The sequence below is a fragment of the Dioscorea cayenensis genome, chromosome 18 (assembly GCF_009730915.1).
Source record: "Dioscorea cayenensis subsp. rotundata cultivar TDr96_F1 chromosome 18, TDr96_F1_v2_PseudoChromosome.rev07_lg8_w22 25.fasta, whole genome shotgun sequence".
NCBI classification, from domain to species: domain Eukaryota; kingdom Viridiplantae; phylum Streptophyta; class Magnoliopsida; order Dioscoreales; family Dioscoreaceae; genus Dioscorea; species Dioscorea cayenensis.
The window spans coordinates 5,802,323-5,826,830 of record NC_052488.1 but is presented as its reverse complement, the minus strand read 5'-3'; the positions used below and the strand labels follow the sequence as shown (position 1 = coordinate 5,826,830).

The 24,508-nt window shown below is 40.1% G+C and overlaps 1 non-coding gene across 1 annotated transcript; it reads left to right on the top strand.

Moving 5' to 3' along the window:
- Positions 1-20,176: 20,176 nt before the first annotated feature.
- Positions 20,177-20,283, top strand: LOC120283207. The gene has a single exon (XR_005543202.1). It is a non-coding gene; the product is annotated as a small nucleolar RNA R71 (small nucleolar RNA).
- Positions 20,284-24,508: the final 4,225 nt, after the last annotated feature.

The following is a 24,508-nucleotide window of genomic DNA, read 5'->3' as shown; positions in this document are numbered from 1 at the left end:
TCACAAATTTCTCAGATTAATTTAAGGATTTAAGAAGAAGAATAGCTTCTTAATCCTGTGCAGGACTTGTGAAAGAGTTGAACACCTTTACCAAATCATCCTAGCAAGGTAAGCAAAAATGGTTTTTGAGTGGGTCACCTGCTTTCTTTAATGTTCCCGTGAACTATTGAGTTGTTTTTATTTTTTATTTCTAATAGCAGATGGAATACATTGTTTGATAAAGTGGAATAAATTTATGTTATTATTCTAGTGAAGAAGTAATATGCTGAACAATTAGTGGACATTAATTATGAACCATGAAATTATTTTGTCCTAAAGTGTCTATGAAAATGCCATAGTAGACTTTGATTAAGACTGCATTTTTGTTCTCTATGGATTCTTTATGCCACGTAAGCTTGCCCTTTAAATGACTTAATGAATTTGCCATTACCAAATAAAGAATGGTTAATATTATTAATTGCTTTTCTTTCTTTTATTTTGTGTTAGCTTCAGATCCTGAAAAAATAAAAAATAAAAAAATAAAAAAATAGTCCCTCTTTGCAAATTTTTGAAACCGCAAGTTTTTCCCCTAATCAAAGAAAGGTTAAACTAAAAAAAAAACCACGCTTTTGGCCTTTTATAGTGGGTGTTGATTGGCTGGTGATATAATGGCTTTAGGGTCATTATGATAAATAAAATGGCCCTAGGGCTATTTTGACGATTTAACAAAAAGAAGGATGACTTGGTTAGAAAAAAGCCTTGTTTTATACAATGTTAGGCTAACTTAATCTAAATCAAAGTCCTAAGATGATAAAGAAAAACAACATACATAATAAGTGCTTGTTTATACATGTTGTAAGTTAGCATTGTATATAGATTGAGCACGACTTTTATCAATTTTATGTGCTCATTTGGTACTTTTGTGTTTCTTACGCTATGGCCATTTGTGTATCTTAGTTCAGTTGTGTTTCTTTGCTACAAATGGCCATAACTCGGTTGTGTTTCTTAGCTTAATCTATAATACTTATGCTAAGGCCATTTGTAGCGAGAGCTCGGTTGTGCGTTTGGGATGAAAGAGTAACGAGTTGAGAAACCCGTTAAGGTTAGACCTGCCAAGGTTGGAGAGGGTTGAGAGGGTGAGGCTATAACTAGAGGAGTGCCCCTTTTCCCTTTTGATTTGATCACAACTAGGGTTGAATGATCGTATGAACCCTAGCGAAGAGAGAGATCACCCATGGGGTTTGTATAGGATTAGGGGTTAAGTATCCTGAGAGAGGGTTTTACCAAATTTTGAGAATCTAGTTGCTCATTTTGGATCCCTAGAGCGTAAGGCATTCATAGAGGGTTTAGGCAGAGAGAGAGAGAGAGAGAGAGAGAGAGAGAGAGAGAGAGAGAGAGAGAGATCACCATTAGAACCTTGTAGGGGAATAGTCACCGGTCGCCGTGAGAACAAAACAAGTGTATTTTGGGATACCCACGACTATTCTTAACTTAATTAGGAAGTATAACTTAGATCTTGGGCTTTAAGTCAGTAATCCTAGGGGATCATCGCTTGAGAACCCACTCCATTCCGACTGTACTTCTCCCACTATTTTTGAACTTTCTTGTTCTTTCTTCTCTTGAAAGCTTAATTACATTATTCTCAAACAACTTGTAGGGCTAGATAATAGAGGAAGAGTTATTACTAGTAATCTCATTCCTTGTGAATTTGACTACCTGACCTTTAGGCACATTGTATTACTTGTACGACCCATACACTTGCGGCACCTGTTGAGGGTTGCGTATGCGGTTGACATGTATCAACACTGATGGGCAATAAAATATTAGGAAAGCTTAGACTTTGTTAATCTAGCCCTTCTTTCATTTTTAATTCTCTTGTGTCTTATTCTTTTTGTATATATGATCATTCTTATTTTCTTAATCTATTTTGTTCATATTATTTTAATCCATTGTTTTAATTTCTTTCTTTCCCTAACATATATTATCTAATTTTTGTCTACGGTGCCTTAGGAAAATGTCCAACATGGCCGAAATAATTTAGAAATCAGCAAGCATAATGGTGGAAATGGAAGAAAAGATAGATCATTTTATCTAGCAACCACTTACAAGCTATGAACAAGAAGTTGTTTTTGTACATTAGCAGATCTTACAGATGGGGGTAAATGGGGTGCAAAGATGGGCATGTGCCTGGACTTAGAAAGCATGCTGGGATAATTTAACAGGACTGCAAACATCACTTGCCACCATTCATAATTGAGTTTGGAGGAACATATCCAAACGGCCAAGTAAATAGAGATTCATGCCACAGATCATGAGAATATTGATGAGGGGGATACGAATGAAATGGAAACATTTCAGTCAAAGGACAAGATCTCAAATAATGAAGAACAAATAGAGTCTTAAAAATTTAAGGAGATCGATCCCTTATGGGAAAATCAGCTGCGGCCTTTGACCGAGGAACCTATCAACTTGGAGCTGAAAACTTTACCTGAACATTTGGAATATGCTTTCTTGGTCAAGGGATCAAAGTTGCCAATGAGTATAGCGTCTAACCTTTCCACAACTTAGAAGGAGAAGTTAGTAACAGTGTTGAAGATGCACAAAACTTTCAGATATTAAGGGAATCAGTCCTTCGTGCTATACTCATAAAATTCTAATTGGGGATAACTATGATTCTGACATTCAACCTCAAAGATAGCTCAATCTGAACATGAAAGAAGTGGTGAAGGCAGAGGTAGTTAAGATTCTCGATGCAGGAATTACTTACCCAATATTTAATAGTGCATGGGTGAGTCCTACTCAAGTGGTGCATAAGAAAGGAGGCATGACCATTGTAAAGAATGAGCGAAATGAATTTACCCCAACAAGAATAGTTATAGGATGTCAAGTGTGTATTGATTACATGAGACTCAATGATGCCACTAGAAAGGATCATTTTCCTTTTCCGTTCATTGATCAGATGTTGAAACCTCTTGCAGGTGATATGTATTAATATTTTCTTGATGGCATGCCTGGTTATTTTCATATTCCTATTGCGCCTTTAGATCAAGAGAAAACTACATTCACTTACACTTACAGTACCTTTGCTTATCGGAGGATGCCCTTTTGGTTATGTAATGCTCTGGTAATATTTCAGTAGTGTATGACTGCTATTTTTGATGATCTGTTGGAAGACATCATGGAGGTATTCATGGATGATTTCTAAGTTTTCGGAGACTCTTTTGAGTTGTTTTGAAAATTTTGGAAAAGGTGTTGAAACGATGTTATGAAACAAATCTTCCTCTAAATTGGGGAAAATGGCACTTCATGGTGAAGAAGGCATCATCCTTGGGCATAAAATTTCACAATGAGGCATTGAAATGCATGGAGCATAGATTGACACCATCGAAAAGCTACCACCACCAACCAACATCAAAGCAATTCGTAGCTTCTTGGGACATGCCGGATTTTATTTTTACTTCGTCAAGGATTTCTCGAAAATAACTTATCCATTGACTAGGCTACTTGAGAAAGATGTTCCTTTTGAAATCAATAATTAGTGTTTATCTGCCTTCAATTTTTTAAAAGAGAAGCTCACACAAGCACTAATTCTAATCACACCAAACTGAAGTTTCCCATTTGAGCTTATGTGTAACACTAGTGACCATGCAGTTTGAGTAGTTCTGGGGTAGGGAAAGGATAAGCATTTTTAGTTGATCTATTATGCTAGCAAAACTCTCACAAGTGTTGACAATTACACCACAACTGAAAAAGAATTATTAGCAGTTGTTTTTCCATTCGATAAATTTAGGCCATACCTTATACTTTCCAAAGTGTTTGATTTCAAGGAACATTCTGCACTTCTCCATCTCATGAACAAAGCTGATGCCAAACTGAGGTTAATTTCATGGATACTATTATTGTAGGAATTTGATGTGGAGATTAAAGATAAGAGGAATGCTGAAAATGTAGCTGCATGTCATTTATCCCGATTAGAAGATGTTGAGGAGTATGGGTTAAAGAGACAAAGAATTAATGATTTTTTCCTTGAAGAGTATTTATATGAGATGCAACAGGTAGCAAGTGTGGAGAAACCTTGATTTATAGATTTTGCTAATTATCTCTCCGAAAAAGTTCTTCCTAAGGGGTTCAATTTCAGTAAAAGAAGAAATTTTTTGCTGACTTGAAGAATTACTTCTGGAAAGATCCATAACTTTTTAGAGTTTATGCGGATCAAGTAGCTCTAAGATGTGTGCCATGATAACAAGGGTGGAATAGCCTAGTTTATTGTCATTCAGGACCTATTGGAGTCATTATGCATCGGTTAGGATAGTAGAGAAGGTGTTAGCTGCAAAATTTTATTGGCCAACTTTATTTTAGGATGCTCATGGTTTTGTATAGCGTTGTGATAATTGCTAGAGATTTGGAAATCATTCTCGGAGTGATGAGATGCCTTAGAATCCAATTCAGTTTTGCAAAGTATTTGACGTTTAGGGTATTGATTGTATTAGACAGTTTCCTAGCTCCAATTGTAAAAAGTACATTCTAGTTGCCATGGATTATGTGTCCAAGTGGGTCGAAGCTCAAGCTTTACCCATTAATGATGCTAGAACTGTGGTCAGATTTCTTAAGTGGCTTTTCACTCGACATGGAACTCCTAGACTTATAATTAGTGATAGAGGGACTCATTTTTATAATGCTCAGCTTGAAAAGATCCTAAAATGCTATGGGGTACATTATCGTCTTGCTGCCCCATATCATCCTCAGACAAGTAGACCGGTAGAAGTCACTAATAAGGAGTTAAATAGTATTATAGTGAAATCTATGGAACATAGCAGTAAGGACTAGTCAGAATGATTGGATGACATGCTTTGGACATACCAAACAGCGTACAAAACTCCTATAAGAACCACTCCATACAATTTGGTGTGCGAGAAGAAATGTCATTTATCGGTAGAACTTGAGCATAAAACTTATTGGACAATCAAAGCAATGAACTCCAATCTTGGTCGAGCTAGAGAACAAAGGAAACTTCAACTCAATGAGCCAGAAGAATAGAGGTTGCTGGCATATGAGAATGCAAGAATTTATAAAGAGTGGAAGCGTTGATGGCATGATAAGCACATCAAGGTGGAGAAAATTTTCAAAAACGGTGATCAGGTTCTACTGTTCAATTCTCGCTTATGATTGTTTTCGAGGAAGCATGAGTCAAGATGGTCGGGGCTGTTCAAAGTAACACAAGTATCACCCCATGGGCTAATCGAGGTTACCCATCCGGAGAAAGGTACATTGAAGGTAAATGGGCTCCTATTGAAGCTTTATCTTGGGGCAACTTCCACAAATTAGGTAAGGAGGTTTTCCATCCGAGGGAACCTTTATGAGAAAACAGGTACATCAAGCTAGTGATCTAAAAGCACTTCTTCTGAGTTAACCCAAGTTTTCAATTCAAATGTTGTGTTAGTTTTTAATTCTGCAGAAATAAAAATGCATGAGTAGTTATCGGCGTTTTATTTTATTTTATTTTTTTGGTGGATGATTTTTCATGTTAATTTGGTGTATTAATGTTTATATTTGTTCATGATCATGTCTAGGGTTATTTCATGTTTTTAGTGAAGAAATCGGTTGTTGAATAACTAATTTTGAATTTCTTTGAATGTTTATACAACCTAGACACAAGGGGGGTGTGAATTGCCCTTGTGTCTCTTTGATTTGGTAACAAAAAAGCAGCTTTTAAAGCATACTTGGCCATGGGAAACATTCACAAGACTGTATGGAGGGGCCAAAAATGGCCACTAGATTGACACAAGGCCGTGTGGCCTTGCCACACGGCCATTTGGTTTTGTATTCAGGCTCTCTAGAGAGATACATACGCATGTGGATTGGCCACACAACCATGTGGCCTTAAACAGAACCACACAAGGCTATGTAGGACATCCCACGTGGCTGTGTGAGGCTTAGTGTTGCTCAACTATAGCAGAGAAGCATGATACTATAGTTGATGGCGGAAAAAGATAGAAAGGCACACTAGTAGGCCAACAAATGAACCAAGCTACCTGCAAGCTTCTCAAGTCTCGTTCGAAAAAAAAACTCATTTATTAAGCAAACAAACCGAGCGTGATTCGAGCTCGAGCTTGACATTCAAGCTCAGAATGATAATTGAGCCGATCTCAAGCCTTAAACTACTTTGCTCATTAAAGCTTGTGAGAAGCTCGGTAGTGTACTATATAATACTATAGCAATTTAAATATTTTTTAAATCATTATTGTAGCTATGTTATAGTGATTAAAAATACTATAGTATATGTATTGTAGCTAAATTACTGTAGTTAACTTATTGTGTATGCCAACACTGTAGCTATTAAACTGTAGCTACTGATCCGAGCTTGAACATGATATTTCCTTAGCGAGCTGTGCTCAAACTTAAAGCTAGAAATAGGCTCGGCTCGGCTCGATCTCGAGCTTGGTTCAAATAGTGTCAAGCCAAGCTTGAACATAACAAAGCTCGGCTTAGCTCAATTCAATTTCAACCCTACTCACCGGCAACCACAGGACGATGTGAGTTTAGACAAGTAGAAACACTGCCATGTGTACTGTAGCCACAGTAGTGTAGTAGAGATACTACAGTGGGAATAATATTGCTGGTTGAGGGAAAATGGCAGAATGACACAAGCCCATGTGGAAAATTCCACACAGCTATGTGGAGACACATTAGGACACTGTTTCGGTCATTTTTTGGCTAAGTTTCAAGGAGAGCTTTTAGAGGAGCTTGGAGAAGAAAAAAAGAGGATTTACAACCAAAGCTTGGGAGAAGACTCATCCAACCAAAGAGGGACTATGGCACCTTTCTCCATCATCCACACTGCTGCCGAGCTTGGGGAAGGGTCATTCGGAGGTGTCAATCCCTCGCCAGTGCAGTGTCATTCAACCCTTTGGAGAATTGGTTGCCAGTTCTACCATAGATTTGGAGTGAGTTTTCTTTGATTTTATTATGTATTTCATTATCATTTGTGATCTTGGATTGTATTGCTCCATGAGGAGCTAAACTCATTATTGAGTACTTGGTTATGTGAACCCTAGGGTGTTATGTTTAATTGATTTAACTTATGCTTCTTTAATTCTAGTTAATTTGAGTTTCAATCTTGTGTATTACTTATTGTAAGACCATTTGTAGTGAAAACTCAGTTTTGTGTTCGGGTTGAACTAGTGACAAGTTAAGAAACCCGCTAGGACTAGACTTACCAAGGTTGGAAAAGGTTTAGAGGGTGAGCTTATAAGTAAAAGAGTACCCCTTTCCACTTAGATTTGATCATAATTACTTTCGTACTCTCGTGAGTGTTGAGCAATCGTATGAACCCTAGTGAAGAGAGAGATCACCACCGGGGTTTATATATGATTAGGGGTTAAGCATCTCAAGAGAGAGTTTGACCTAATTTTGGGAGTCTAGTTGGTCATTTGGGATTCCTAGAGAGTAAGGCATTTATAGAGGGTTTAGACGAAGAGAGAGATCACCACTAGAACCTTGTAGGGGAATAGTCACCGGTTGCCTTGAGAACGGGACTAGTATATTTTAGGATACCCACAACTATTTTTAACTTAATTAGAAAGCATAATTTAGATCATGGGCCTTAAGTCTGTAATCCTAGGGGGATCATAGCTCGAGTACTCGCTCAATTCAAATTGTACTTCTCCCGGTATTTTTGTGCTTTCTTGTTCTTTATTCTCTTATTAGCTCAATTGTTTTATTCTCAAACAACTTGAATAGGGCTAGATAATAGAAGAAAAGATATTACTAGTAATCTCATTTCCTATGGATTCAACGATCCAACCTTCAGGTACATTGTATTACTTGCATGACCCATTCACTTGCGGCACCCGTTGAGGGTTGCACATATGGTTGACGCGTATCAATACATATATGTGGCAATGTGATCACTAAGATTATTATATGTAATACACTTAAATCTTTGATAATAGTGCTCACTACAATAAATTGTACTTTTAGTGACAAGCAAACAATTTTAGTCACTGCTATTAATATTGAGCAATATTTGAAGTCCTTACTCCATTGCAGATACCTTTGCAATTAATAAGATAGTGACCATTTTAAAAAATATGTATAATTACTTTAAATAATATAGCAATAATATATGAATAACAACTATATAATTTAATGAAATATTTATTAAATTTATAAACATTTGATATTTATTTAATTTTGGGTATATATAAATATTTTGGTAGTTAAATTTAAATAATAAATGGTATTTTCTAAACATAAAGTTAAATTTAAAAAATTATAAATTCACTACATACAATATCAAATTCAATATTCGTCCAAAATATAATATACAACATTCTTAATCACATTAAATTATAAAAATAATTAACATAAAAAATGAGGAAAAATGATGAATTAAAAGAATTTATCCAAAAAATAATGGAAAAAGAAGAAAATTTTGAGATATATCTTGAAAAATTAGTAGAGTTAAGGAAAAAAAATCTTTGAATTGGTTATGCAAAAAAAAAAAAAACAACAACAACAACAAGATCAACAATTAGCTAAACAAAAAGCTATGCGACATCTCCTTCACACTAAAGCAGACATCTGTAATGGATTTGCTCTTGGTGGCATTGCTTTCTATGAGCCAAAACATAAAGATTCTGGATGCTTCTGTGAACAAGGTTTCCTCATCCTACAAGGCTCATTCAATCTCGCCTCATGGACGAACCAGACTATTGAAGAATTCCTATTCAATTTAGTTTACTTAATTAAGAATGACCATGTATCACGCATGTCTAACTCTATTAAATGAACTAAACCTTCCTCAAACTTCCTATTTTCCTTGTAGGATCAAATCTTCACTTCAAAAACCCTTTATTAATAACAGATCATCATCACATCCTTTTAGATAACATTTGGGCCTCTTGAAATAATCCTAACGACATTGTACTAAAGACAGACTTAAAAAGGAAAGGTTAAATATGTATTAAAGTTAGAATTACCAGATGAAGTAGAGAGAAAAAAAATTAGGAAAAGACTGACAAAACCTTGTGATAGGGATGCAAGTGTACATGCCGATCTCTTAATAATATTATGCGTAAAGCAGTGTATCGGTCCACAGGGAAGAAAGTGAATACTAGTAATAGCCTTAATTCTGAAAAATAGCCTAAGTAATCAAATGGTGTTTGTGAACAAAAGAGAATAAAAACAAGAAGAACGAAGATAACCGGAGAGAAATCAAGGGAAGAAATGATGTTCAGGTATAGTATCTGTTTAGTGTTATGAGGTACATGATGAAAGTTGTCTAAGTTTCCAATCCTATTTGAACTGAGGGGTTTTGGAATTATACTAAACCTTGATTTCTCTAGTTAAAAGTAACTGAATAGGTGTAGAGCTGAGACAGACATCAAAACAATCGCATTAACACTCTATTAAACCTCACTGTAAGCTATTGACAATTTCCTAAGCAGATAATCTCCCCCTTAGAGAGAGAGAGATTACCCCTAATATGAATACAGAGTAGAGATGCGATTTCTATTAAAATTTACTCCACATGATTGCAAAGTGCACAGAGATTATCATTAACTCACTTAGGAGGATTGAGGGAGACAGGGTCTCGAAAGTACCCTAAAAAGTGGCTTACCAAGTACATCAAACATATGAAAACTAAGGGGCTCTCACCACAATAGTAATCATTCAATAAAAACACTCAATTAGATACAAATAGAAGTAATTGCAATTAGGAAAACAATTAAACCATCAAAGATCCAATAACCAATATCAAGGAAACAAACCCTAGAGTTGAACTATACCCAAACATATGCATTTAAGATACGAATAATAAGAATAGACATGAAAAACATGAAAATCCTTCTCAATCTTGCTGATGGAGGATCGTCGGGAAGCCCTAGGAAAGCTTCCATGTACGCCTTCAAGGTGAGCTTGATGGCTGCGATCTTGAATCCCCTTGAATGTGGATCGGAATCTCCCTTGAAATAGCCCATTAAGTGCTGGATATTCGTCTTCTTTCTTCCTAACTTCGCCTCCAAGAATCATCTAAAAGAAAAGTGAAAAGTGCCCTAAAAATCCTCATCAGATCTATTTATACCCAACTGCTTACTGGCTGCTTATGGTCATACGGATGTGGCCATAAAGGAGCTATAGAAGATGGTTGTGAGCCTTACAGGAATATTTACATCTGTAAGTCACGTCCGTAAGGTCTTCTATTTGGTTCTCGGTCCAACTTAGGGTCATAAGCGTTAGACCATAAGCTTCATTGCGTTGCTTCATGTGACCCCTTATGGGTGTATGCTGTGGTCGTAAACTCCTATGGGTAGTTCTTACAGGCATCCTTATGGGCGTAAGCCTTGCCCAAAAGGTCTTTTAATTTGGCTCTAAATCGCTCTAATGGGCATAATCATCCTTGCAAGGTTCTCTAGAATCTACTTACGGCCATATGGAGGCCATAAGATACCCGTAAGCCACCCTGTTTTGCCTTGTCCTTATTCAAATGATGTTGAGAGAGCTCTAACTTCTTCATTTAAGGTCTATAATGCTTCTTTTGGCTCTTTCTCATCTTGAAGTGCTGCCTCATGTCTGTTAATGTGAAACACACTAGATTTAGCATCTAATTCCACAATATAATTCTAATACATGCCAAATGAGTGTACAAAATCATATAAAATATATGAATGTTATACACTCATCAAATTCCCACACTTAAACTTTTTCTTGTCTTCAAGAAAAAATAAAACTTTACAAACAAATTGGAGAAAGTGCAAGACCTCGGGTGCTTAAGAATTGCTAAGTTTCACAAGTAGTTCGGGTTTCAATAGTACAAGAATGCTAAAAACTTCAACTTCCAAAGAAAATAGTGAACACTCAATTCAGGATCATCATTGTGTTTGTGTGTTACAACTCTCTACTTCACTTCTTTGACTAGGAGGACTTCAAAAAGTAAAACTTCATAAACAACTTTTTATTTGCAAGGTGGTAGCTTCACACGACTCCTAATGTAGCCTTTTCTCACGAATGCTCGTTGAGCGGCTTTTATGCTAAGAGAGGTAGCTCTTTCCATATCTTTTACTAGAATATGTTAGCTTTCACTCTCCTAAAGAAGTAGCTCTTTCCTTCATTAGGGAATACATAGTATCTGACTTATTAAGAGTAGCTTCACACTTCAGAAAGAGGTAGCTCTTTTTGTTTCCCAACTTTCTTTTTCTTTTTTTTTTTTAAATTCTTTCAAATTTGTAAAATCTTTTCTCAGTTCAACCACATGAAGTAAAATGAACTAACTAAAATAAAGTCTAACATACTCTAAGTTGTTACAATAGAGAAGTTGTGTGCTCTAATTAGGTGAATGGCACAGAATAAAGTGTAAACTAAAAAAAAAAATAGAACTCAAAATGAAAGAAAATCTGATGTGTCCAACCTAATACTAAGAAACTCCCACTATATTTAAATGCACCGTCATTAGTCAAACTTGGCATGTATAAGAGTTAACAATGAAACTTCAACCCCTCCCCCATAATTAATTCATACATTGTCCTCAATGTGTGCAAATATAAGCATGTAAGGCAATGTAAAAAAGAATAGAAGGGGAGTAGAATATGTTTACTTCCATGGTTCAAATTTAAGAGTTCATTGATCCTTGGAATTAGCTTAGTGTATCCGTTGAAGTGCCCTAATAGTTAGGGGTCACTCAAGGTCAAGAAATGACCGAGTGAGCATCCCCTTTGTAATTGAGGATGTTGGGTGTTTCATATAAGTCCTGCAAAGTATAAGGAAATTATCAAAGCTCAACAAATATAAAATAACAAAAACAGATTCTGAAATCCACAAAAAGCCTCTAAATAAGAACAAAATAGGAAGTGCCAACCCTTGCCAATGCTAAATACAATGTCTGAAAATAAAAGAAAACTAGTGCTCGGCATGACCAATGGTACAGAGTTTGTCGGTGGATGCAGTGATGATGGAGAGGTTATTGTCGGAGGAGCTGGAGTTGGGGAAGGGATCCGCTTGGCATGAATGTCCTGAGAACAATCAAGATCAATCTGTATCTGTACGACTGTTGACTAGATGGCCTGTTTTTCCTCCCATACCTATCTTAACTCTGCCGACAGCTCTTGAATCTCGGATCTGCGATGGGGATGAGGTGCTTCTGTGCAAGATCTTACTGGTGCAGTGGTCGATGGTAAGGATGACTCACTGGCAGACTCATTGTCCAACCCTCATCCTTTGCCCTATCCCCTTTAGTGGCTACTTAGTCGAACCGGAGGTGAGGACCCATCTGGAGCTATTATGTACTACCATCCCCACCAGTCATAAGGTTCTCATCCCTAGGGAAGTAGTACCAGGGACAACCCCGTAGCCCTAGAGCAGATTTGCCAGGCCCATTCCTCTAACTAATCGCATGATGTAGGGTCAGGCGAAGATCTTACCCAAGTGTACATACTTGCCCTAGTGTGCAATAAAGTCGCCAACATGTAGCCAAGGTGGATACAGTGAAGCTTAACCAAGCTATATGGGAATAAGAGGTCCTGTCGCCTGACATGTCCATATATGCGTGTAAATCGCAAGTGCACGGGCGTCGAACTAATAATCCCAAATGAGTGGGTATCGTATCCACAGAGAGTAATGAATAAAGACACTTAAGTTGTTTCTTAACTAATGTGGAAGATAAATAGTGATAAGTGTGACAAAATGTGAAATAACACAAATAAAGCAACAAGATAGAGAGCACAAGTAAAGGAGAAGGTAAGGCAATCGACAAATATGGGGTACCAGGATATTGATCCTCCTAGGACAATCGTTTCAAGTGCAAGAACCCTCTATTATATTTCCTAATTGATGCAACAATGAGTCATGGAAATCCTTAATTACATGATCCCAAATCTAAGGTCAACCATGCCTACGTCTATACATGTCACGGAGAAGAGATTGAATAACCTCTCAACCTCGCACTCGCATAGAATTGCAATGAGCTCTAGGGATTCCAAGTGATAAACCCTATTCCTATGTATAGACCTAACCCTTTGGTCAAGGTGGAAGATCCCTAGCCACAATTAAGCCCTAGATGCTAAAATCACTTCAACGCTTCACTCCGTTGCACTCGCAACTAAGCCCCAGCTGAAGGTCATCCCTTAGCCCATTCACTCTACTATGGCCTCAAAGAACTCTTGGAATGTGGAGGTAGGATAGATCACACCGGAGGGGAAAGGAGACGCTTCGCTACCTCTCGACTCACCCTCTCAGCCCTCTCCAATCTAGCTTTATCTAACTCTCATAGTGTGTCACTCACTCACAAGAGTTACCAACAAGAACTCTCAACCCTAGTGTCACTCTAGGGGAGTATTCATATAATCAAGTCTACAAGATTGGAACTCACAATAAACATCAATTAATTGAAAGCATAATAAAGAGATTCAATGAAACGAATACATCCTAGGGTTCACAAATACCCAAATACCCACTAGGGGTTTAGCTCTCCATGGAGCTAGATACAATCAATGAAATCGAATGTAAAAACAAAGCATCCATAGAAAAACCCCATGTTAGTCATGGTGATGGTCTTGTGGAGAGTCCTCTACTCGTCGCAAGGGTCTCTTTGTCCGGCCTAGAATACAACTCGCCGGATCGGTGCCGATGAAAGCTCTCCCAATAACCTTCTTAAAAATGCCGCGTGATGTCAGAGCCGTAGAACCTCTCCAAAGCCATGTTGGCGCCCCTGTGGATTTTTCATATGGGCGTGTGCAATTTCCTCATGCCCGTGTGGATTCTCTGTTTTCCTATTTTCTCGGCCGGCTATAAATAGTACTACTGCAGTATTTTTCCTACAGTGTTTTCTATCATACTTTGCTATAGTACCAACATGAAATACTCCCGAATCCATACTTTCATCGAGGTAACGCAAACGGGCACACATTTACGTCGTGGATCGCCTTGCTTCTTTAATAACGGACATGTTGGTGGAGATCTTGTTCTATATGCACAAGTCGGAATGCTTGAATGTGAATGCTCTTGTGCCCCTCCAAATAGTTGTGCTAACTCGAGTACGAGGAGATTGACACACATTCTAGCATCTGAAACCCGTCCTATGTCTTCACGTTTGAACCTTAGCAAGATTTCCTCCAAATTAGTGCATTATAACCCACATTGGCTTCTTTCTCTCATAATCGGCCTCATAACTCTACCTGCATGAAAATAACATAAATACACCCATATTAGCGTTAAAACCCGAGAAAAGTAATGATCAACACAAGGAAAGAACACTTCGTATTATTATTGCATAAGCACTTATCAAACTCCCCCACACTTAAGCTTTTGCTTGTCCTCAAGAAAAAATTAAAACATTAAAGCATAGACAAAGGAAATATTGGAAGTGCTTGGCCTTAGGTTCACCAAAGCATACAAAGAGAGCATTCTACAAGTAAGGGAAATTTCAACACTAAATACGAAAAACCAATGCTCTAGCTAGAAACTTAAATAAAAAAGGACAACAAACCCGAAATCATGTAAGTGTGTGAGCTCACTCAAGTCAACCCAAGGTATACTCCTCAATGTTCTCAGTATAAGGGACTTATTTAACTACAAAAAGTAACAAAAATTTCAAAGATGGTAGTAGCTTCACACATCCTCTAAGGTAGCCCTTTTCAAAGCGGCCGCTAAAGTGGCTTTCACACTTTCGAGGTGGTAGCTCTTTCTACCGGAGTGGTAGCTTTCACTCATCCTATAAGATAGCTCTCCATTAGGGCATAACTAGTATCTGACTTATGAGAGTAGCTCCATACTTCATGGGTGGTAGCTCTTTCCACCCAACAAGTACAACTATACAATAAAACTATTTTTTTTAATTAACGAAAGAAACAACTATACTTAGTCCCTTTAACATCAAACTTGAGTTCCAAAATGGCTTCAATGAGCGAGTAGTGCAACAAGTGTCAATCGGGCAAAAATTCCTAGAAATTCAATTAAGAACTAGAGCATGAAAACATTCAATGTTAAAAATTCTCCTAAGCTCAAGAATACAATCATTGCAACTAAGATGAACCACCATTGGCTATGTGAGCATGTATATCAATCAAAACTAATATAAAAGATGTGTGCACTATAAAACTCCCCCCCACACTTAAGTTGTAAATTATCCCCAATGTACTCATGTAAGCTTACTCATAATGCATATCAATTAAATTCAAATGTGGGATAAGCAATCAAAACAATACTCCTCTGACTCTTAGTGTTGCATTTGATGGAGCTAAGTCCTTGGGAGTGTTGTTCCAATGGGTTGTGAAGCTCACACGGCCAAGTGCCGAAACACCTTGGCCGTGCCCATGACAATGTTCTCAATTCCCATGATGACAAGACCATCTGCACGCATACATGAGGGGGTTCAGTGAAACTCAATAAAAATAAAACAACTCGAGTATATAAAAGATGAAGCAACGAATACAACTCGAGACAGAAAAATAAAAGATAAACTCAGAAGGGAAGTCCTTTCTGAGAATACAAGTCCAAAATATAAGTGCAAAAGTAAAAGAAATGAAAAATAAAACAAATCAAGTGTCGGTGTCGTGCATTGGCTCCTCTGCTGGTGCTGATGCTGGTGATGAAGTACATGATGGGTCAACCGGTGCTGGAATAGGGGATGGAGGTGCTGGACATGCCGGGGGAGTTCTCAGCCGCAGGACAAATGACGAGGTGACGTCTCTCTCTAAAATCCGTTGTAACATGTCGAAACATGCCATGAACTCTATATGCTGTGTGGCCTGCGTAGCCCAAATCTCAGCAATCTCTGTTCGGGCCTCAGCGATCTCTGTCCGTATCACCCCCACAGCACTCTCGAGCCTCTCAAAAGATCATGGGCTGAGATGGTAAAAACATGAGTATTGAGGGTGGATCCTCTGTCATATGAGGTGCCTCGGTCTCCATCGGTGCTGGCTGAGGCTCGGGGGTAGGCTAGGAAGCCTCAGCATCATCACCCTCCTCCTCGGCTATCTCCGGAATCGGTAGCACCAGAGCATAAACCCCTGTCTGAACCCAGCAAACCATGCCCATCAATGTCATCGTCTTCAGGCTCAAGGGCGCAGGTATACTCATCTTCTCTGCCCCGCGAATCGCGCCCAAGAGACCCATACCCAGAGCCAATCTCGTAATGTATGGACCCGAGAAGATCACTCCTAATCTGGCATACTGGCCCTGATGTCGAATATACTCAGCGACGATGTGCTGTAGATGGATCGGTATGCGATGCATCATCAAATACAAGTACAGAAGCTCCTGTCAGCTCAGAACGGCAGTGCTATCACCACGGACATTCACCGACTTGCTCATGATGGCATGTAGATATCGATACACAGGTCAGGAAAGACATGTGGCCTTGGATACCCCTGGCTCATACTGGCCCTGACCACATAATGCTCTGTAAGCTCTCTGCGGGGTTAAGGCTCCAGGATAATCTCTCGGTAACTAAAAATACTCCTCAGTGTCTGTAAATACCTCCTCGTACAAACTGAGTTAAACTGAGAACTGAGTGATACTCATACTATAGTGATGTCCAAGTGCTCTGAACTGAACGATGTCGAGGCTGTCGAATCTTGAATAGAATCTGTCAAACTCGAATGACGACAAGACCTCCAGTGTAAGCTCACGGATGGCTGGCTCTCTAATCGACAACAACTGCCTCCAACCACCCACCGACATGAGATCCTCGACCTCATCAGCGAACTCGTATCCCTGCTGTAAATCTCTCAGTATGCTCGTTCTAAGAATCAAGTCTGTCCGAACCGAAGTCTCAATAAACGCTCGAAACGGGCCTGATGCTCGGGTATAGTGAATCTCATACCCTCGGACTCAGGAGATAACTCACGCAGCCGCTTATCAGCTTGCTTCTTTGACCTGGGTACCATAATCTATAAAATTTGAAAGAAAACTGATCAAACAAGTCGATGAAGCAATGCTGCAGAAATCCACACGGTTGTGTGGAATTTTCGCACGCCCGTGTGGATCCACGAGCCGTGAAAAAGGCACGGCCACGCCTCAAAAATAAAAAAATACACCGTTAAGTCGCTTTTAACGTCGTTCTAAACATGCATAGTTATTCTAATTATAGAAATGAAGAATTATTCACCAGTTTCATCGATTAAAATCAAGAATTTGTGATGAGAACAAAAGATAGGGCATACCGACGAGTTGAAGTGGAAAACCTTGAAGCGGCCGGAAAACCACGCAAAAATCCCTCCAAATACGCCAGTGCGAAGTCGGGAAGAAGTGTGAGGGTGCTCTCAGGCGAAGAGGGAGTGTAGGATTGATAAGAAACGATGATCCTTTAAAAAGGACTCACGCCTCTTGGCATTCTGTACAACCGCACGGGCGTGTGGAAATTACCCACGCCCGTGCGCCTCTACAGGAAAGCTTTACAGGGGCAGGTGCACGCCCATGTGCTCTCTCGGGAAAACACTCACTGCCTCTGAACGCAAATACATGAGCATGTGGGAAATACCCATGCCCGTGCGCCCGACCCACAGGGGCTGCTGCACACCCCTGTGGCTTCTCTGTCCACTTGAGAAGAATCGCTAAGTGTTTCACACGCCCGTGTGGAAATTCAACATGGGAGTGGGCATTCACGAGCCCAAATTACAAGGGTAGTCGCACGCCCCTGTGTCTTCTCGAGATGGAGAAAACTCGTCGCAGGGATCTGCACGGGCGTGTGGAAATTACCCACGCCCGTGCGTATTTCACAAGTTTGCCCATAGGGGCAAGCCTACGCCCTTGTGTGCTCTCGGTATAGTTTGCCAAGTCTCTGCAGGATACCACACGCCTGTGCGGAAATTACCCATGGGCGTGCGAGAATACAAGGTCATTCACAGAGGTGAGTTCACACCCCTGTAGCTTCTCTGGATGAGCTCGCAATACAAAACCACGGGCGTGTGTTAATTCCACACGCCCGTGTGTTTTCTCTGGATGACTTAGAAAACTTTGCAGGCTTTCCAGAAAATTTCTGAACATGTTAACACACTTAGAACCTGCCCTAATATGCAAACTATACCACTGAAAAACATGATAGATAGCTTAAACGACCAAAACTTTGTCAAATTCACATGAAAACACATGGTGAATTTACAAGTCCACAAGAAAATCACAGCAAAAGCATCTACAAATCAAGACACCAATACTCAACAATTTATTCAAGCAAACACTAAACTACCAAATTGAGAAAACAGTAAACACTTGGGTTGCCTCCCAAGAAGCGCTTGTTTAACATCACTTAGCTTGACGTACCTTGTCTTACCTCACGGGGGCTCATAGATGAAGGTTGCCCTCTTACCCATGACTTGGAAACATGATGAGCAAAGTCTTTTGAAGGTAGAGGGGGAATTATCAGGCTTGGGACTACCTAGCAATGATTCATCCAATTTGTTCGGTTCGCGCACGTCTCCAACAGCCTTGGAGCATTTCCGGTGCCGTCTCCTAGCCCTCTTCATCTTTTGGAGCACCTTCTTAAGGATCCCCAGGGTAGATGGTACTTCTTCCATCGAACCAAGCATCATGATTCCTTCATTTTCCACCTCTTGGTCAAACAAACCCTTGTACGGGTCTGGATTGAACATTTGCTGCATATATTCATCAATAATCTCATCAGGAGTGTTTAGAAAATACAAAGTATCATCGAAATCAAGAGAATGCCGAATGGCTTCAGCAAGGCGGTATGTGAGCTTGTCATCTCCAACTCTCAGTGTTAACTCTCCGCTGTCCATGTCAATCAATGCTTAGGAAGACCACAAGAACGGCCTCCCAAGTATCAAGGGTACATCTGTATCCTCATCGACATCTAGCACCACAAAGTCTACATGAAATATGTACTTGTCTACCTTGACAAGCACGTCTTCAATGATATCCCTCGGATGTCTCACTATTCGATCCGCCAATTGCAAAGTCATCCGAGTGGGCCTAGCTCTCCCAAGCCTAGCTTCTGAAAGAAAGTGTATGGCATGACGTTGATACTTGCCCCTGAGTCTGCCAATGCCATTTCTTCACCCAAATTGCCAATATTACACGGAATGATGAAACTTCCCGGGTCTTTCTTCTTGTTCGGCATATTCTTTTGCAACACCGCCGAGCAAGAAGCATCTAAAATCACTGAAGCACTGTCCTCCAACTTTCTCTTGTTGGTCAACAAATCTTTCAAGAATTTTGCATACTTAGGCATTTGAGCCAATGCCTCAAAAAAAGGAATATGGATGTGGAGTTGTTTGGACAAACACAGGAACTTCTTGTACTGTTCATCCGTTTGGTCATTCTTCAATCTAGAGGGATACTTGATTCTTGACTTGAAAGGTGGGGGTGCCATATCCTTTTCTTTGCTTGCTCCCTTCTCAACCTCTATAACCTTGGGTGCGTGTTCATTGGGCTTCTCACTCGGAAGCTTACCCTCAACCTCACGACCACTTCTCAAAGTGATCGCCTTCACATGCTCTCTAGGGTTGGTCTCGGTGTTACTCGGCAAGCTTCCTTGTGGCCTTTCTGATAAGGACTTCGCAATCTGCCCTACTTGATTTTTAAGATTATGTAAAGAGGCGGTGTGGTTGCGAAGTGTAGCCTCAACTGATTGGAACCTTGTATCAAATGATTGCACAAACCTAGTTAAGGCCTTCTCCAAATCATTTATTTGGATCTCCAAACCTGAAACTCTGTTTTCCATGTTTGGAGCTTGCTATTGTTGTTGGAAACCCGGTGGCCCCATGGCCTTTTGTGGACCTTGGTTGCTCCACGATAAATTGGGATGACTCTTCCAACCTGGATTGTAGGTATTGCTGTATGGGTTTCCTTGATTCCTCATAGCATTACCTACAAAATTGACATTCTCAACCAAAGATGCATCACCAATAGAGATCGAGCAATTGGAGGTAGCATATCCTCCACCACACCAGGTGTAAGTAGTCACGGCCGCCACTCTATTCGATGTTAGGAGATCTAACTTCTAACTTAATGATTCCACTTGAGCCGCCAATGAGGTTACTGCATCTGTCTCATGGAGGTCGGCCACCTTTTTTTTTTCTCCCTAGCATTCCATTGGTAGCTGTTTAACCCCATTTCTTCAATTAGTTGACGGGACTCAGCGAGGGTCTTGCTACCTAAGGTACCTCCTGCTGCCGCATCCAAGAGTTGCCTTGTACTCGGATTTAAACCATTATAAAAGGTCTGAACAATCATCCACTCCGGCAATCCATGTTGCGGGCACTTTCTCATGAGCTCCTTGAACCTTTCCCATGTCTCAAATAGAGACTCCAATTCCAATTGTACAAAGGATGAGATCTCATTCCTAAGCTTTGCAGATTTTTTGGGAGGGAAATAACGGGCAAGAAAAGCTTCTACCATCTCCTCCCATGTGGTAATTGATGATCTAGGTAATGAGTGTAGCCACTGCTTCGCTTTCCCTTTCAAGGAAAATGGGAAGGCTCTCAACTTGATGGCATAATCCGTTACCCCGTTTATCTTAAGCATGTTGCACACCTCAAAAAAGTTCTCTATATGACTGTTTGGATCCTCATCGGCCAAACCATTAAACTGTGTGGATTGCTGCAACATGTGGATGAATGCCGGCTTAAGCTCGAAGTTCTGAACTATAATTGGGGGACGCACAATGCTCGATTGTGTCCCCAATACTGAAGGTTTGGCATAATCGGATAATATCTGTTGTTGCTCATTCTGTTCTGCCATGTTTTCAAATTCTTCTACTTCCAAATCAGCTAAATTAGAATGTTCTTGCACAGGTTCTTTCCCTTTTCTTCTAAGTGTACATTCGAGCTCGGGATCTCCTTCAATCAATACCGAAGGGTTCCCTCGAGTCATAACCTGGAGTTGCACCAAAAGAAAGAAAACAAAATCCGAATGATGATAGGAAAAAAATATGAAATAGAATGAATGAATAGCTAAGAAAACAAAGTGCAAAGTATCTCTAAACTCCTACTCCCCGGTAACAGCAGCAAAAACTTGACATGTTCATATATACGTGTAAATCGCAAGTGCACGGGTGTCGAACTAATAATCCCAGATGAGTGGGTATCGTATCCACAGAGAGTAGGGAATAAAGGCACTTAAGTTGTTTCTTAACTAATGTGGAAGATAAATAGTGATAAGTGTGACAAAATGTGAAATAACGGAAATAAAAGCAACAAGATAGAGAGCACAAGTAAAGGAGAAGGTAAGGCAATCGACAAAGATGGGGTACCAGAATATTGATCCTCCTAGGAAAATCGTTTCAAGTGCAAGAACCCTCTATTATATTTCCTAATTGATGCAACAATGAGTCGTGGAAATCCTTAATTACATGATCCCAAATCTAAGGTCAACCATGCCTAACTCTATACATGTCCCGGAGGAGAGATTGAATAACCTCTTAACCTCGCACTCGCATAGAATTGCAATGAGCTCTAGGGATTCCAAGTGATAAACCCTATTCCTATGTATAGACCTAACCCTTTGGTCAAGATGGAAAATCCCTAGCCACAATTAAGCCCTAGATGCTAAATCACTTCAACGCTTCACTCCGTTGCACTCGCAACTAAGCCCCAGCGGAAGGTCATCCCTTAGCCCATTCACTCTACTATGGCTGCAAAGAACTCTTGGAATGTGGAGTTAGGATAGATCACACCGGAGGGGCAAGGGGACGCTCCGCTACCTCTCAACTCACCCTCTCAGCCCTCTCCAATCTAGCTTTGTCTAACTCTCATGGTGTGTCACTCACTCACAAGAGTTACCAACAAGAACTCTCAACCCTAGTGTCACTCTAGGGGAGTATTCACACAATCAAGTCTCCAAGATTGTAACTCACAATAAACATCAATTAATTAAAAGCATAATAAAGAGATTCAATGAAACGAATACATCCTAGGGTTCACAAATACCCAAGTACCCACTAGGGGTTTAGCTCTCCATGGAGCTAGATATAATCAATGAAATCGAATGTAAAAATAAAGCATCCATAGAAAACCCCCCTCATTAGTCGTGACAATGGTCTTGTGGAGAGTCCTCTACTCGTCGCAAGGATCCCTTTGTCCGGCCTAGGATACACCTCGCCGGATCGGTGCCAACGAAAGCTCTCCCAATAACCTTCTTCCAAATAGTGCGTGATGTCAGAGCCGTAGAACCTCTCCAAAGCCCTAGCCAATATCTCTCAAAACCTTAGCCACCACCCTCTCTCAAGTTGGGGAAAAGATGGAGAAAAGTATTCTGAAATCGGGGCTGAATTGGCTTTTAAAGGACTGGAATCCGGAATCCACATGCCCATGTGGGCTCCCTTGTGGATTTTTCACACGGGCGTGTGGAATTTCCACACGTCCATGTGGATTCTCTGTTTTCTTGTTTTCTCGGCCGGCTGTAAACAGTACTGCTGCAGTATTTTTCCTACAGTGTTTTCTATAATACCTTGCTACAATATCGGCCTGAAATACTCCCGAATCTATACTTTCATAGAGGTAACGCAAACGGGCACACATTTACGTCGTGGATCGCCTTGCTTCTTTAATAACGGACATGTTGGTGGAGATCTTGTTCTATATGCACAAGTCAAAATGCTTGAATGTGACTGCTCTTGTACCTCTCCAAATAGTTGTGCTAACTCGAGTAAGAGGAGGTTGGCACACATTCCTGCATCTGGAACCCGTCCTATGTCTTCGCATTTGAACCTTAGCAAGATTTCCTCCAAATTAGTGCATTACGACCCACATTGGCTTCTTTCTCTCATAATCGGCCTCACAACCCTACCTGCTTGAAAGTAACATAAATACGCCCATATTAGCGTTAAAACCCGAGAAAAGTAATGCTCAACACAAGGAAAGAACACTTCGTATTCTTATCGCACAAGCACTTATCATCGTCCCACCCCTCCGGTGCTGTCTGCTCAACCTATGAATGAGCGAGCGATGATAGTATGCACGTAACTACTAGCTGGGCATGTCAGAAATGAGGCCTTGGTAAGGCTTGGCTCATAGCTCCACCTTCTGCTCAAATGCTACTAGACTTCCTTGGTGTTGATGCTAGGAAATAAGTCAATTAGTAACTGCTCATACTGTAGTGTGCTAATGAAGTCCGTGTTGTATAACCCTGACAGTAGAGTGAACTCGGTGAAAGACATCATCCGCAGCTCCCAGAATAACTAGAATCTGATGGAACCAGCTTTGTCAAATTCGATAAGTGCTCGGTCTAGCTTGAATGTGCTAAGGGCCTCTAAAGTAGTTTCCTTGTTTACCTGCTTTTTGTATGAAAAACCCAGCTCCAACTTCCGGCCTGGAGCATCCCCTGCACCTCCCCCTCATTCCTAAGCTAAGCAAGAATGGGTCAATCCACCGTACAGAATTAGCCAAACTGCTTCATTCTCAAATAGGAAAATTTCTCTTGGAAGCGAACCTCAAAGAATGTGGGGCTGAGGGGACTGGGGGAGTTATTATCGCTTCCTCAGTGGGCGTACCTAAGGTGGAAGCCTTGGTTAGGCCCTGCTTGGCCAGCCTAATTGCAACCTTCTTCGTTCTAGCTATGTTGCAATAGGAAAATATGATGTTTAAAATACAAAATTAGATCAAACCAAGAGTGCTTACGGCCTGTTTATGGCCAGACATATAGCCATAAGCCTTGGTGAAATTCATATTTACGGCAACCTTATGCCTGTAAGCCATGAGCACAGGCCATAAGGACCCCTTTTCTACAATAGAGCTCTAAAATTTACAAATCATATGTCTAAACAATGACTAAATAGTTCTAAACATGCATACAATCATTTCTAAGCAAATTATCCATCATTCAAATCCCGAATCAAGAAAAGACAAGGTTTACCTATGAGGTAAAGAAGTAATTGGAGAAATTGACCAGTTCAAACAGAGGAAACGCTCCAAACCAGTGCTAAAACACTCAAAAACGCAAAAGGAAGATGAGAGGAAGTGAATAGAAGGAGAAAACAACACAGATGACCAAAATCTAGTGAGAAATATTTTGAAATAGAGATCAAAGGTCGTTGGTGGCGCCAAAACCCTAGGTACATACATGCAGTTTACGACCGTAAGCCTCAATTGTAAGTCTCTCTGAATGAACAAATACGGGGGCTTACTACTATAAGACCTACCCCGTAAGAGTGCATCTCCTTTACAACCTATGTTACGATCGTAAGATCTTTACAATGTAGCCATAAAGTTCTCTATCTTGGTCTTAAGGTCTATCTTACATGCGTAAGGTGCCTGTAAGGAACCTAGGTTGTATCCCATAGAAGTTACGGGCCATAAGGGTTTAAAGTATACCTAGAAATTACTCTGGATGATCCTTACGGCTTCATTTACAAGCGTAAGTCACCTGTATGGAATCTCTGAACTGTGCTCATTAGGACTTAAGGGCCATAATTACACTTGTAAGACTCTTTGGAAGCTCCTTGATTGGGTAGTTTATGGGCATAAAGATGCCCGTAAAGCTCTTTGTTTGAGGCTTATGACCATGCTTATGAGTGTAAGTAGCCCTTAAGTAGTCTTGGAAAATGAGCAAAGTTTCCCTTGTTTCCTGCAATAAGCTC